Source organism: Nerophis lumbriciformis, linkage group LG04 (assembly GCF_033978685.3).
Source record: "Nerophis lumbriciformis linkage group LG04, RoL_Nlum_v2.1, whole genome shotgun sequence".
Taxonomy (NCBI): domain Eukaryota; kingdom Metazoa; phylum Chordata; class Actinopteri; order Syngnathiformes; family Syngnathidae; genus Nerophis; species Nerophis lumbriciformis.
Genome location: NC_084551.2, coordinates 4677501 through 4694186, shown reverse-complemented (window position 1 = coordinate 4694186; position 16686 = coordinate 4677501). Strand labels below are relative to the sequence as shown.

At 39.5% G+C, this 16686-nt stretch overlaps 1 protein-coding gene across 1 annotated transcript in view; it reads left to right on the top strand.

The window, feature by feature from the left end:
- Nucleotides 1-16686, top strand: part of LOC133594847 (uncharacterized) — a 65872-nt gene that overhangs the window by 11399 nt on the left and 37787 nt on the right. The gene's annotated exons all lie outside the window — the stretch shown is intronic.

Below are 16686 nucleotides of genomic sequence, written 5' to 3'. Positions count from 1 at the left end.
CACAGTCTGTGGTGCCCTCAGGTGGTCAGGGAGAACGTTCCACAGACTGGGAGCGGCGTAGCAGAAAGCCCGGTCTGCCATCGTTCGTAGCTTTGTCCTCGGAGGTTGGAGGAGGTTAGCCTGTCTGGAGCGGAGGTGTCGATTGGAGGATTTGGGAGTGAGTAGTTCTTTGAGGTAGAGGGGGGCATTTCCATGGAGGCACTGGTGGGTTAGTAGGGAGACTTTGTATTCCATCCTGAGTGGAACAGGAAGCCAGTGAAGGGATCTGAGAATTGGTGTGATATGGTCATATTTCCGCACTCTCATCAGGATCCTAGCAGCACTATTCTGTATGTTTTGCAGCTTCTAAAAGAATAAAAGAATCAGCGATAATTTCAATCAATCAATCAATCAATCAATCTTTATTTATATAGCCCTAAATCACAAGTGTCTCAAAGGGCTGCACAAGCCACAACGACATCCTCGGTACAAAGCCCACATAAGGGCAAGGAAAACCTCACCCCAGTGGGACGTCGATGTGAATGACTATGAGAAACCTTGGAGAGGACCGCATATGTGGGTAACAGGGGAGACCAAATGCAATGGATGTCGAGTGGGTCTGACATAATATTGTGAGAGTCCAGTCCATAGTGGATCCAACATAATAGTAAGAGTCCAGTCCATAGTGGGGCCAGCAGGACACCATCCCGAGCGGAGACGGGTCAGCAGCGCAGAGATGTTCCCAGCCGATGCACAGGCGAGCGGTCCACCCCGGGTCCCGACTCTGGACAGCCAGCACTTCATCCATGGCCACCGGACCTGTGCCCCCCCCCCCCCCCCCCCTCAAGGAAAAGGGGAGCAGAGGAGAAAAGAAAAGAAACGGCAGATCAACTGGTCTAACAGGGGGGCTATTTAAAGGCTAGAGTATACAAATGAGTTTTAAGATGGGACTTAAATGCTTCTACTGAGGTAGCATCTCTAATTGTTACCGGGAGGGCATTCCATAGTACTGGAGCCCCAATAGAAAACGCTCTATAGCCCGCAGACTTTTTTTGGGCTCTGGGAATCACTAATAAGCCGGAGTTCTTTGAACGCAAATTTCTTGCCGGGACATATGGTACAATGCAATCGACAAGATAGGACGGAGCTAGACCGTGTAGTATTTTATACGTAAGTAGTAAAACCTTAAAGTCACATCTTAAGTGCACAGGAAGCCAGTGCAGGTGAGCCAGTATAGGTATATATATATATACTGTAGGTATATAAAGGTATATACAGTATAGGCGTAATATGATCAAACTTTCTTGTTCTTGTCAAAAGTCTAGCAGCCGCTTTTTGTACCAATTGTAATCTTTTAATGCTAGACATAGGGAGGCCCGAAAATAATACGTTACAGTAGTCGAGACGAGACGTAACGAACGCATGAATAATGATCTCAGCGTCGCTAGTGGATAAAATAGAACGAATTTTAGTGATATTACGGAGATGAAAGAAGGCTGTTTTAGTAACACTCTTAATGTGTGACTCAAAGGAGAGAGTTGGGTCGAAGATAATACCCAGATTCTTTACTGATTCGCCTTGTGTAATTGTTTGGTTGTCAAATGTTAAGGTGGTATTATTAAATAAATGTCGGTGTTTAGCAGGACCGATAATCAGCATTTCCGTTTTCTTGGCGTTGAGTTGCAAGAAGTTAGCGGACATCCATTGTTTAATTTCATTAAGACACGCCTCCAGCTGACTACAATCCGGCGTGTTGGTCAGCTTTAGGGGCATGTAGAGTTGGCTGTCATCAGCATAACAATGAAAGCTAACACCGTATTTGCGTATGATGTCGCCTAGCGGCAGCATGTAAATACTAAATACAGTGCAGGGCCAAGAACCGAACCCTGAGGAACTCCGCACGTTACCTTAACATAGTCCGAGGTCACATTATTATGGGAGACGCATTGCATCCTGTCAGTAAGATAAGAGTTAAACCACGACAAAGCTAAGTCTGACATACCAATACGTGTTTTGATACGCTCTAATAAAATATTATGATCGACGGTATCGAAAGCAGCGCTAAGATCAAGAAGCAGCAACATAGATGACGCATCAGAATCCATCGTTAGCAGTAGATCATTAGTCATTTTTGCGAGGGCTGTCTCCGTAGAGTGATTTGCCCTGAAACCGGATTGAAAAGGTTCACAGAGATTGTTAGACACTAAGTGTTCATTTAGCTGCTGTGCGACCATTTTTTCGAAGATTTTCGAAATAAAGGGAAGGTGGGACACCGGTCGGTAGTTTACCATGAGGTCAGGATCAAGGTTAGGTCTTTTGAGCAGAGGATGAATAACCGCTTTCTTGAATGCTAGGGGAACAGTGCCAGAGGAAAGTGATACGTTTACAATATTTAGCACTGATGGACCTAATAATAATTTATCTGTTTTGACGGAGGAATTGGTCGCAATTTATACGGCAGTTCATTGGAGAGAGAAAAATATAGCAAGAAAATCAGTCGTGTGCTCCGATCGGACTCCAGCAGTGCATTGATCAGCATACAAAACACAGCATCAGAAACAGGACAAGATTTAGTCTATGAAATAGTTCCCGCAATCTGCAGAATAAATAAAAGCGGGATCTGTGGTAACATTTCTCCGGGTACATGTAGGAGTTGCGGGGAATGAATTAGCAGACAGGTACGCAAAACGAGCCAAAAACGGAAGTAAACATGGAGATGAACCACAGTGATTGCTTATGGTTGTCCATCGAGTCCGATGAAGACATAAACCACAGTAAAGAAGAAGTGAAGAACATAGTTAAGATGGAACACAACAACAAGTGGCAAGATAATTAGAATAGGGAAACAAAAGGTAGGGAGTATTACAAAGTCCAGAGGAGAGTATAGGTGTAATGAGAGGAGGCAATAGAAATAGGAAGGATGAAGACATTATTACTAGAATGAGATTAGGACATACAGTCCATATCTAAATAGTTCATTGAAATTGATAGAGAAACATAATACAGGACTGAGAGACTGTCAGATAGAAAGTGTAGCACATATTTTAATACAATGTAGGAAATACAAACCCCAAAACCAGTGAAGTTTGCACGTTGTATAAATAAAAACAGAATACAATGATTTGCTAATCCTTTTCAACCTGCATTCAATTGAATAGACTGCAAAGACAAAATATTTAACGTTAGAACTGGAAAACTTTTGTTATTTTTTGCAAATATTAGCTCATTTGGAATTTGATGCCTGCAACGTGTTTCCAAAAAGCTGGCACAAGTGGCAAAAAAAGGACTGAGAAAGTTGAGGAATGCTCATCAAACACTTATTTGGAACATCCCACAGGTGAACGGGCAAATTGGGAACAGGTGGGTGCCATGATTGGGTATAAAAGCAGCTTCCGTGAAATGCTCAGTCATTCACAAACAAGGACGGGGCGAGGGTCACCACTTTGTCAACAAATGCGTGAGCAAATTGTCGAACAGTTTAAGAACAACATTTCTCAACCAGCTATTGCAAGGAATTTAGGGATTTCACCATCTACGCTCCGTGATATCATCAAAAGGTTCAGAGAATCTGGAGAAATCACTGCACGTAATCGGCTAAGCCCGTGACCTTCGAACCCTCAGGCGGTACTTCATCAAAAACCGACATCAGTGTGTAAAGGATATCACCAAATGGGCTCAGGAGCACTTCAGAAAACCACTGTCAGTAACTACAGTTGGTCGCTACATCTGTAAGTGCAAGTTAAAACTCTACTACGCAGGGCCAAAGCCATTTATCAACAACACCCAGAAACGCCGCCGGCTTCACTGGGCCCGAGCTCATCTAAGATGGACTGATACAAAGTGTAAAAGTGTTCTGTGGTCTGACGAGTCCACATTTCAAATTGTTTTTGGAAACTGTGGATGTCGTGTCCTCCGGAACAAAGAGGAAAAGAACCATCCGGATTGTTATAGGCGCAAAGTTGAAAAGCCAGCATCTGTGATGGTATGGGGGTGTATTAGTGCCCAAGTCATGGGTAACTTACACATCTGTGAAGGCGCCATTAATGCTGAGAGGTACATACAGGTTTTGGAGCAACATATGTTGCCATCCAAGCAACGTTATCATGGACGCCCCTGCTTATTTCAGCAATGCCAAGCCACGTGTTACAACAGCGTGGCTTCGTAGTAAAGGAGTGCGGGTACTAGACTGGCCTGCCGGTAGTCCAGACATGTCTCCCATTGAAAATGTGTGGCGCATTATGAAGCCTAAAATACCACAACGGAGACAGCTTAAGTTGAACAACTTAAGCTGTACATCAAGCAAGAATGGGAAATAATTCCACCTGAAAAGCTTAAAAAATTGCTCTCCTCAGTTCCCAAACGTTTACTGAGTGTTGTTAAAAGGAAAGGCCATGTAACACAGTGGTAAAAATGCCCCTGTGCCAACTTTTTTGCAATATGTTGCGGCCATTAAATTCTAAGTTACCGTATTTTCCGCACCATAAGCCGCCCTGGGTTATAAGCCGCGCCTTCAATGAACGGCATATTTCAAAACTTTGTCCACCTATAAGCCGCCCCGTGTTGTAAGCTGCATCTAACTGCGCTAAAGGGAATGTCAAAAAAACAGTCAGATAGGTCAGTCAAACTTGAATAATATATTAAAACCAGCGTGATGTGGGCGCGCATGGAATCGTATATCAACATGGACGAAGCTGCGTGAAAAAAGCCACCCGGCCTCTTCGCGTAAACTTAAACTTACCTTAACCACTCGCTCATCTTTTCTTCATCCATCCCTTCGAGTTAGCTTTTATGATGACGCCGGCTGGAAAGGTCTCTTTTGGCAAGGTCTTCCTTTTGAATATCACCATGGGTGGAAGTTTCTGGCCATTAGCATGGCAAGCTAGAACCACAGTGAAGGATGACTTCTCATTCCCTGTGGTGCGAATATTCACCGTACGTGCTCCCGTTGTATCCACAGTGCGGTTCACAGGAATATCAGTTGCTGTGAAATAGTAGTCCGTGTGCGGATGGAGAGATTGCGTCTTTTCATGAACCGGAAACCTGTCGCTTAGTAGGAGCCATTTTGTGGTCTTTACAGATGTAAACACACAAAGGAAATGAAACGTACCGGTACGGTAATATCCGCGCGCTTTTTCTTCTTCTACGCGGGCGGGTGGTTGCTTACAGTAGAAGAAGAAGCGCTTCCTGTTCTATGGGGGCGGGTGCTTACCTTGGCGGTTGCTTGCGTAGAAGAAGAAGCGCTTCCTGTTCTACGGGGAAAAAAGATGGCGGCTGTTTACCGTAGTTACGAGACCGAAACTTTATGAAAATGAATCTTAATATTAATCCATATATAAAGCGCACCGGGTTATAAGGCGCACTGTCAGCTTTTGAGAAAATTTGTGGTTTTTAGGTGCGCCTTATAGTGCGGAAAATACGGTAATGATTATTTGCAAAAAAAAATTACGTTTCTCAGTTCGAATGTTAAATATCTTGTCTTTGCAGTCTATTCAATTGAATATAAGTTGAAAAGGATTTGCAAATCATTGTGTTCTCTTTTTATTTACGAATTACACAACGTGCCAATTTCACTGGTTTCGGGTTTTGCAAATATATGTATGAGAACGTGAGTGCTCGTGAAGCAGAGTGGAACTGCTGCTGCTGACGTGTGTGCGTGAATTGACCTCTCCACTTTTTTCATTCATAGGAAAAAATACATTTGCAGAACCTCAGAATTGGAGTGTCGAAGTTTTTTTGTCAAACAGACCATTCAAAGTCTGCTCCACGTGCACACACTCAGCATCGCCACACAGCAGTGAACGAGTCACTCGGCTGCTGCCGCACAGCTTTGATTGCACCATCACGGCCGCAGGCCACAATTGTTTGGTTGCACGACATATTGCATGCAGGATGAATGATGACAACAGTATTTCACAACTTCTTTTCATAGCTCTAAAATGTCCAATCATGTCCAACGTCAAAATCACTTGATTAACGAGGACCATTTGACTGAAACAAAGTTACACTGTTACAAGAAACAGCAGGCGGGGATGTGGTGTGCTTTGTTTGGATCATGGGCTTTTACTTTTAAAGTTAAAGTTAAAGTACCAATGATTGTCACACACACACTCGGTGTGGCGAAATTATTCTCTGCATTTGACCCATCACCCTTGATCACCCCCTGGGAGGTGAGGGGAGCAGTGAGCAGCAGCGGTGGCCGCGCCCGGAAATCATTTTCGGTGATTTAACCCCCAATTCCAACCCTTGATGCTGAGTGCCAAGCAGGGAGATAATGGGTCCCATTTTTATAGTCTTTGGTTTGACTCGGGGTTTGAACTCACAACCTACCGATCTCAGGGCGGACACTCTAACCACTAGGCCACTGAGCAGGTTTCACCTTTGAACCTGACATAGTATGGTTTGGATCATGAGCAGGGGGCGTATTTAGTTATTTGGTTATTTGATCTTTTCAAAAAAAAAGTTTTAATTTTTTTTCCTTTTTTTATTTTTGTAAATTTTTGCAAAAAAAAAATTGACATTTTATTTTTTACATTTTATTTTATTTTTTTCATTTTATTTTATTTATTTTTTTTTTTTTCATTTTTTTTTTTACATTTTTAAAAATGTGTTTATCTTTATTTTTTTGCATTTTTTAATTTTTTAATTGCTTTTTTTTATTTTCCTGTGATGCTGTACTGGGTCTTTGATTTATTTTGTACAATTTTCCATTTTGTCTATTATTTGTGCACTTTCATTTTTGAAGATTTATTATTTCTTTATTTATGATGTCAATTGATTGACCACAGCTGTGACTATTTAAGTGCATCACTTCCTGTTAGAAAATTGCACACTGGCGAAGACATTTGTTGGGACGCGTAGTGCTATTATTGTGAAGGCCAGAAGTGTGTGACTGGTGGGAAAAAGAGAGCTTTTGATGGTGGTCGTGTTTGAACAAGACAATACTGTTGCTTTTTTTTTTTTTTTTTTAAGCGCCTTTCTGCTGAGCTACTGCATCAAATCAAATCAAATCAACTTTATTTATAGAGCACATTTAAAATTTACCACAGGGGTAGCCAAAGTGCTGTACAATGAACAGGTTAAAAGATAAAACGAGTACCGAGCAAACACAACACAACACAAACAGAACACGATAAAAAATAAATAATTAAAATAGAATTAATAAAAACATAAAAACATAAAAACAGGATCACAGCAGGTGTATTATGGGGCGCCATTGCAGGATGGATATCACTCAGTGTTAAAAGCCATGTAATAAAAGTATGTTTTTAAGAGAGATTTAAAAACAGGAAGAGAGGAGGCTTGTCTAACACTCAGGGGTAGGTCGTTCCAGAGCTTGGGAGCAGCAACGGCGAAAGCTCTGTCACCTCTAAGCTTCAGCCTTGTGTCAGGGACCGTCAACAGCAGCTGATCGGCTGATCTTAAGGATCGGGTGGGGCAGTAAGGCTGAAGGAGGTCGGAGAGATAGGTTGGCGCGAGGTTGTTTAGACATGTAAAAACAAATAAAAGGAGTTTAAAATGTATTCGGTAACGCACAGGGAGCCAGTGAAGGGACGCTAAATGTCCATGATGTGATATGCTTTGGATTAAGGGTACTCTCTGACACATGATGTGATATGCTTTGGATCAAAAGCACCCTTTATGACATATGATGGGTTATGCTTTGGATCAAGAGTACTCTTTGACACATGATGTGGTATGCTTTGGATCAAAAGCACCATTTTTGACACATGATTATTATTATTATTAGCCTTTATTTAACCAGGTAAAATCCCATTGAGATCAAAGATCTCTTTTCCAAGGGAGACCTGGCCAAGAGGGCAGCAGCAAGGTTACATTAAAAACAGTAAACAAATACATAAAACATCACATTTACAACATTAAAACTTGCTCACATGACACATGTGCATACAGACAAGGTAGACTGCAGTCCTTTCACAGAAGCTTTAAACTCATTCAACGTAACTATGGTTTGAAGTTTAATATTCGATTGTAGGTTATTCCAAGCCTTCGGTGCTGAAAACCTAAATGCTTTCTTGCCCAGTTCAGTTCTTACTTTGGGGACAACAAATTGCAGAACATCCATTGAACGAAGATTGTGACTTCCTTGTTTCTTTGTTAAAAGACAAGACAGATAAGATGGAGTGATACCCAGAATGGTTTTGTAGATGAAAACATACCAATGATTGAGGTGTCGAGCACATAAAGATGTCCAGTTAACCATTGAGTATAACAAACAATGGTGAGTAAGGGGAGCGCAGTTGGTGATGAATCTCAGTGCCCCGTGGTACACACTATCCAGCTTGTGGAGACAACCAGCAGTAGCATTCATGTACAACACATCTCCATAGTCAATAACAGGTAAAAAGGTTGTTTCCACCAATTTCTGTTTCACAGTAAAAGAAAAGCAAGACTTGTTTCTATAATAAAATCCCAGTAAAAGTTTCAGTTTTTTTTACAACATACTGAATGTGCTCCTTAAAACTCAAGTGGTCATCAATTAAAAATCCTAAATATTTAAAAGCAGATACTAACATAATTTGTTGCCCATTTCTTGTTAAAATGTTCTCACACAGTGATGATCTTACAGTTTTTGATGTGGTAAAGAGCATACACTTTGTTTTCTCTGCAATTAAAACCAGTTGAAGATAGCAAAGTTGTTCTTGTACTCTGTCAAATGCATGTTGTAGATATTTAAAAGCCTCAGCAAGAGTGGGTGCTGTGCAGTATATGACAGTATCATCAACATAGAAATGGAAAGTTGAGTTCGGAATATTCTGTCCAAGATTATTTATGTAAATAGTGAATAATAAGGGGCCCAACACAGAACCTTGAGGGACACCCTTTTTCACTTGCAGTACGTCCGAGGAGGAACCTTCTATCTGAACAGCCTGAGTTCTACTTGTGAGGTAATTTGCAAACCATCCAACTGCTTGCTGAGAAAAACCAATAGCTGAAAGACGTTTGATTAAAATTACATGATCAACAGTATCAAATGCCTTTGAAAAGTCAATAAAGAGGGACAGACAGCACTGCTTCTTGTCAAGAGCTTCAGTTACATCATTTATAAACTTCATAGCAGCAGTAACAGTACTGTGATTTCTACGAAAACCTGACTGAAATGGTGACAGAATAAAATTGGTGTCCAAAAAGTCTTTTATCTGTTCACTGATAAGGGATTCAAGCACTTTTGCCAGAACAGAGAGTTTAGAGATCGGTCTGTAATTATTTAGATTACTAGGGTCACCTCCTTTTAATAGGGGGATTACAAGGGCAGATTTCCAATCCAAAGGGATTTCATTTGAAATTAGAGTAAGGTTAAAAATGTGAGTCAGTGGTTCAGCTATAATTTCAGCTGCTAACTTTAAAAAGAGCGGCTCCAACTTATCTGAGCCAGCTGGCTTTCTAGGTTTAAGTTGTTTTAGAGCCCTCGTGACCTCTGTTGTGGTAAAGGGCGTAAAGTTAAAAACCTGGGTATTTTCAACGGTTCTTTCCGGAGTTAGCGGAGCTTCAGTAGAGTTGTCAGAATTGTAGAGAAAACCAGAGGAAATAAAATGATTATTAAAATAATCATTTTAATAATCATGTGGTATGCTTTGGATCAAGAGTACTCTTTTTGAAACACGATGTGGAATACTTTGGATCAAGAGTACTCTTTTTGACACATGATGTGGTATGCTTTGGTTCAAAGGCACCCTGTTTGACATATGATGTGGTATGCTTTGGATCAAGATTACTCTTTGACATATGATGTGTTATGCTTTTGATCAAGAGTATTCTTGACACATGATGTGGTATGCTTTGTATCAAGAGTACTCTTTGACACATGTGGTATGCTTTGGATCAAGAGTACTCTTTGACACATGATGTGATATGCTTTGGATCAAAAGCACCCATTTTGACACATGATGTGGTATACTTTGGATCAAAAGCACCATTTTTGACACATGATGTGGTATGCTTTGGATCAAGAGTACTCTTTTTGAAACACGATGTGCAATACTTTGGATCAATAGTACTCTTTTTGGCACATGATGCGGTATGCTTTGGATCAAGCGTACTTTTTTTGACACATGATGTGGTATGCTTTGGATCAAGAGTACCGGTACTCTTTGAAACACGATGTGGAATACTTTGGATCAATAGTACTCTTTGAAACACGATGTGGAATACTTTGGATCAATAGTACTCTTTTTGTTACATGATGCGGTATGCTTTGGTTCAAAAGCACCATTTTTGACATGATGTGGTATGCTTTGGATCAAGCGTACTTTTTTGACACATGATGTGGTATGCTTTGGATCAAGAGTACTCTTTTTGAAACACAAAGTGGAATACTTTGGATGAAGAGTACTCTTTTTGACACATGATGTGGTATTCTTTGGGTCAAGAGTACTCTTTTTGAAACATGATGTGGAATACTTTGGATCAAGAGTACACTTTTTGACACATGATGTGGTATGCTTTGGATCAAAAGTACTCATGGAAACATGATGTGCAATACTTTGGATCAATAGTACTCTTTTTGACACATGATGTGGTATGCTTTGGATCAAAAGCACCATTTTTGACACGTGATGCTTTGGATCAAGAGTACCTTTTGACGCATGATGTGGTATGCTTTGGAACAAGCATACTCTTTTTGACACATGATGTGGTATGCTTTGGATCAAGAGTACTCTTTTTGAAACACAATGTGGAATACTTAGGATCAAGAGTACTCTTTTCAACACATGATGTGGTATGCTTTTGATCAAAAGAACCCTTTTTGACTCATAATGTGGTATGCTTTGGAACAAGCGTACTCTTTTTGACACATGATGTGGTATGCTTTGGATTAAGAGTACTCTTTGACATGATGTGGTATGCTTTGGATCAATAGTACTTTTTTTGACACATGATGTTGTATGCTTTGGATCAAGAGTACTCTTTGACACATGATATACGCTTTGGATCAAAAGCACCCTTTTTGACACATGATGTGGTATGCTTTGGATCAAGAGTACTCTTTGGCACATGATATATGCTTTGGATCAAAAGCACCCTTTTTGACACATGATGTGGTATGCTTTGGGTCAAGAGTACTCTTTGACACATGATGTGGTATGCTTTGGATCAAGAGTACTCTTTGAGAAATGAAGTGGTATCTTTTGGATCAAGAGTACTCTTTGACACATGACATGGTATGCTTTGGATCAAAAGCACCCTTTTGACACATGATGTGGTATGCTTTGGATCAAGAGTACTCTTTGACACTTGATGTGGTATGCTTTGGACCAAGAGTACTCTTTGACACATGGTGTGGTATGCTTTGGATCAAGAGTACTCTTTGGCACATGGTGTGGTATGATTTGGATCAAGAGTACTCTTTGACACATGTGCTATGCTTTGGATCAAGAGTACTCTTTGACACATGATTTATGTAGAGTGGCACTTTCCATCATTTTCAGCATTTGCATTGCAAAATCAAATCAAATCAAATCAACTTTATTTATAAATGACCCCCTTCCCCTTCCTCTCACCCCTGAATTCCTTCCCCACTGCAAGGGTATGCGTTTATTGATATTTATGTGAAACTATTTTTAACACTTTAGTTAGTTTTTGTAACTACATTGTTCAATAATTATTTTTGTATGCAAAATAAAAATGTCAAAAAAACAACATTATTCCACATTTAAACCCAGGACATTCGCTTAGCAGCCCAGCATTAACACTGTGTGCCACATGTGTGAGGAGAATTGCCATTATATGTGTATCAGTGACACAGCAGGAAGGGGCTAGTAACAAATTTGCTGTAAAATTTTGTATGAGAAGCCCTGTCATTTGTTTTAAGACATTGCTTATTCACGCAAAGTAAAAGCCCTGCGCACAGTGTGTGATCTGCGTATAAGGAGGGGCGGCTCTGGCACCAAGTGACCCTGTATTTGTTTATATATTTTCGATATTTAAGTACAATAAATGCTAGATACTGTCGGAGGCAGATATTTACATATATCCGAATTTAAGTTGTACTTCTTCCATTTCTTTGTCATATTTGAAAACAGCTCGTGTTTTCCACTTCTTCTCTTTTGATGCTCTGTCAGCAAGCAAACTGTGTGTGTTAACCTTGAGTTCTTTGGAATGTATTATGGCTAGGGAGACGTTGTGCTTGTGTTATGGCTAGGGAGGGGGAAGGAAAGAGAGGTTTTTGGCGTTGGGAAGACAGACCATTTTTGGGGGGGCGCAATAGAATGTTCTAGGGTTAGACTGGTCTCAATCAAAAATGTGGGAGTAGTGAGCAGCAGCGGTGGCCGCGCCCGGAAATCATTTTCGGTGATTTAACCCCCAATTCCAACCCTTGATGCTGAGTGCCAAACAGGGAGGTAATGGGTCCCATTTTTATAGTCTTTGGTATGACTCGGCCGGGGTTTGAACTCACAACCTACCGATCTCAGGGCGGACACTCTAACCACTAGGCCACTGAGTAGGTTTCACCTTTGAACCTGACATAGTATGCTTTGGATCGTGAGCAGGGGGCGTATTTACTTATTTGGGGGCCCGAGGCAAACCTAGTCATGGGAGCCCTTCATTTATTATTATAATGGTTGTCCACACATGTTTTGATCTTTTCAAAAAAAAAAATTAATTTTTTTTTTCCTTTTTTTATTTTTGTAAATTTTTGCAAAAAAAAATTGACATTTTATTTTTTACATTTTATTTTTTTTTTCATTTTTTTTTTTTACATTTTTAAAAATGTGTTTATCTTTATTTTTTGCATTTTTTCATTTTTTAATTGCTTTATTTATTTTCCTATGATGCTGTACTGGGTCTTTGATTTATTTTGTACAATTTTCCATTTTGTCTATTATTTGTGCACTTTCATTTTTGAAGATTTATTATTTCTTTATTTATGATGTCAATTGATTGACCACAGCTGTGACTATTTAAGTGCATCACTTCTTGTTAGAAAATTGCACACTGGCGAAGACATTTGGGACAACGCGTCCCAACAAATGGGACGCGTAGTGCTATTATTGTGAAGGCCAGAAGTGTGTGACTGGTGGGAAAAAGAGAGCTTTTGATGGTGTTTGTGTTTGAACAAGACAATACTGTTGTTGTTTTTGGCGTTGGGAAGACAGACCATTTTTGGGGGGGCGCAATAGAATGTTCTAGGGTTAGACTGGTCTCAATCAAAAATGTGGGAGCAGTGAGCAGCAGCGGTGGCCGCGCCCGGAAATCATTTTCGGTGATTTAACCCCCAATTCCAACCCTTGATGCTGAGTGCCAAACAGAGAGGTAATGGGTCCCATTTTTATAGTCTTTGGTATGACTCGGCCGGGGTTTGAACTCACAACCTACCGATCTCAGGGCGGACACTCTAACCACTAGGCCACTGAGTAGGTTTCACCTTTGAACCTGACATAGTATGCTTTGGATCATGAGCAGGGGGCGTATTTACTTATTTGGGGGCCCGAGGCAAACCTAGTCATGGGAGCCCTTCATTTATTATTATAATGGTTGTCCACACATGTTTTGATCTTTTCAAAAAAAAAAAAAAAAAATTTTTTCCCCCTTTTTTTATTTTTGTAAATTTTTGCAAAAAAAAATTGACATTTTATTTTTTACATTTTTTTTTTTTCATTTTATTTTATTATTATTATTTTTTCTTTTTTTCTTTTACATTTTTAAAAATGTGTTTATCTTTATTTTTTGCATTTTTTCATTTTTTAATTGCTTTATTTATTTTCCTATGATGCTGTACTGGGTCTTTGATTTATTTTGTACAATTTTCCATTTTGTCTATTATTTGTGCACTTTCATTTTTGAAGATTTATTATTTCTTTATTTATGATGTCAATTGATTGACCACAGCTGTGACTATTTAAGTGCATCACTTCTTGTTAGAAAATTGCACACTGGCGAAGACATTTGGGACAACGCGTCCCAACAAATGGGACGCGTAGTGCTATTATTGTGAAGGCCAGAAGTGTGTGACTGGTGGGAAAAAGAGAGCTTTTGATGGTGTTTGTGTTTGAACAAGACAATACTGTTGTTGTTTTTGGCGTTGGGAAGACAGACCATTTTTGGGGGGGCGCAATAGAATGTTCTAGGGTTAGACTGGTCTCAATCAAAAATGTGGGAGCAGTGAGCAGCAGCGGTGGCCGCGCCCGGAAATCATTTTCGGTGATTTAACCCCCAATTCCAACCCTTGATGCTGAGTGCCAAACAGGGAGGTAATGGGTCCCATTTTTATAGTCTTTGGTATGACTCGGCCGGGGTTTGAACTCACAACCTACCGATCTCAGGGCGGACACTCTAACCACTAGGCCACTGAGTAGGTTTCACCTTTGACCCTGACATAGTATGCTTTGGATCATGAGCAGGGGGCGTATTTACTTATTTGGGGGCCCGAGGCAAACCTAGTCATGGGAGCCCTTCATTTATTATTATAATGGTTGTCCACACATGTTTTGATCTTTTCAAAAAAAAAAAAAAAAAAATGTTTTCCCCTTTTTTTATTTTTGTAAATTTTTGCAAAAAAAAATTGACATTTTATTTTTTACATATTTTTTTTTTTTCATTTTATTTTATTATTATTTTTTTCCATTTTTTTTTTTACATTTTTAAAAATGTGTTTATCTTTATTTTTTGCATTTTTTAATTTTTTAATTGCTTTATTTATTTTCCTATGATGCTGTACTGGGTCTTTGATTTATTTTGTACAATTTTCCATTTTGTCTATTATTTGTGCACTTTCATTTTTGAAGATTTATTATTTCTTTATTTATGATGTCAATTGATTGACCACAGCTGTGACTATTTAAGTGCATCACTTCTTGTTAGAAAATTGCACACTGGCGAAGACATTTGGGACAACGCGTCCCAACAAATGGGACGCGTAGTGCTATTATTGTGAAGGCCAGAAGTGTGTGACTGGTGGGAAAAAGAGAGCTTTTGATGGTGTTTGTGTTTGAACAAGACAATACTGTTGTTGTTTTTGGCGTTGGGAAGACAGACCATTTTTGGGGGGGCGCAATAGAATGTTCTAGGGTTAGACTGGTCTCAATCAAAAATGTATATTGGCAAAGCTTTGAGAATATACAACAAAATACCTATTCTGTCTCTGGTGGTTTTTCAACTCAGCTTTAAGTGTCGGAAAGAACTTGGGAGCGAATTGTGACTTGAATTCCCTGGGAGGAAGAACAACTGGTCCAAAACGCAACAATACCTTTACTCAAGTAATATTCTAAAACTTGAACTTCTACTAAAGTCATTTTCTGGTCCGATACAGTGCTTTACTTTGAAGTACCACTTTTATACAATACCGGGTTTTGTGTTATACTAGATCACAGCTCGCCCGCCCTAAAGTAATGATATTACAGCTCCTGTTGTTGACCTTTCCTCTTCACTCCGAATCAATGTCCCTTGAGCGTAAATGGCCGTATTTGAAAAATGACACAGGCTCAGTGCCTCAGAAAGGATATTTGAGCTTCAGGCTTTATATGAGCTCTCTTTTCCCATTTCCCTTCATTTGGGATGCTGCAAAATGTAATCATGCACTTACAATGCGGCTTGGTGTCTCAATGTCTCAGTTAGTGGATGCATCATCATCATCATCATCGTCCCAGGAGGCGTATATCTTTGGTGTGCAACTGCAGTCAGGCCCGGCCCTAACCAATCTGGCGCCCTAGGCAAGATTTTAGGTGGCGCCCCCCCACATCGGCAGTGAAGTGTATATACTCACAAGAACCCGAATAGCTTTGTCTTTGACCTTTTTTTTTTTTACTTACAACTATACCTAATATATAAAGGGGTGGAAAAGTGACTATTACCTGCAGGGCAAACATTAGCTAACCAGAAGGCAATAACAATGTAAACAAAAAACACCTGCTTAAAAGATCTAATACAAACATTTATATGCACGTACAACACTTATAACTTTTAGCATATCAGTATGTGGAATTAAATTATGGAATGGATTAAGTAAAGAAGTTAAAAATTGTACTGATATGATCCAGTTTAAGAGGTTGTTCAAAATAATAGTGCTTACAGAGTACAAAGAAGAAGAATTATGAGAAATACTTTCAACCTTATTGAAAATAAGATATTCTTCATCTCAGTATGTTAATAATGACTGAATTAATGAATGAATTACATATTACAAAACTGTTGTAATCTAATTCATAGATGTTATTTTATTATATAAAAAGGTCAGTAAATGATTCTATATATTTGTAAACGCTTTGAAGTGGGAAAGGGGTAGGATTAAATAAGCTTTGCTTCTTCCTACTCCTTTTCGGGCATGATGTCAAATGAAATGATATGAAATTGTGTGATGTATTATGATGTAAGTGTGTTCATGTTCCAAATAAACTAAAGAAAGGAAGAAATGTCCCTGAGGAATGTAAGGTGGGAGTACTGTAATTACCTAACGTTACATTATTATTTACCATAACAATTTAGCCCCCTCCACAATATTAACCCGACGTTAAAACAGAACTAGCTATTTATTGATTAGCAATTGCCGAATCATGTAACATTAGCTTAATGCTAAAAAGCCAGGTTACTATCACATTCTGTAACAGACAAATAATTTCATGTAGGCTAACGTTACCTACCTGCTACCTCTGTCTTTTTCTCGTTTCTCCTCCTCTTCTTTTCTCTTTTTTCTTCCCTGGGCACCTGACAGTTTTGGCATCTTGTGTTGATTTTTTTGATGTGGTGACGTCC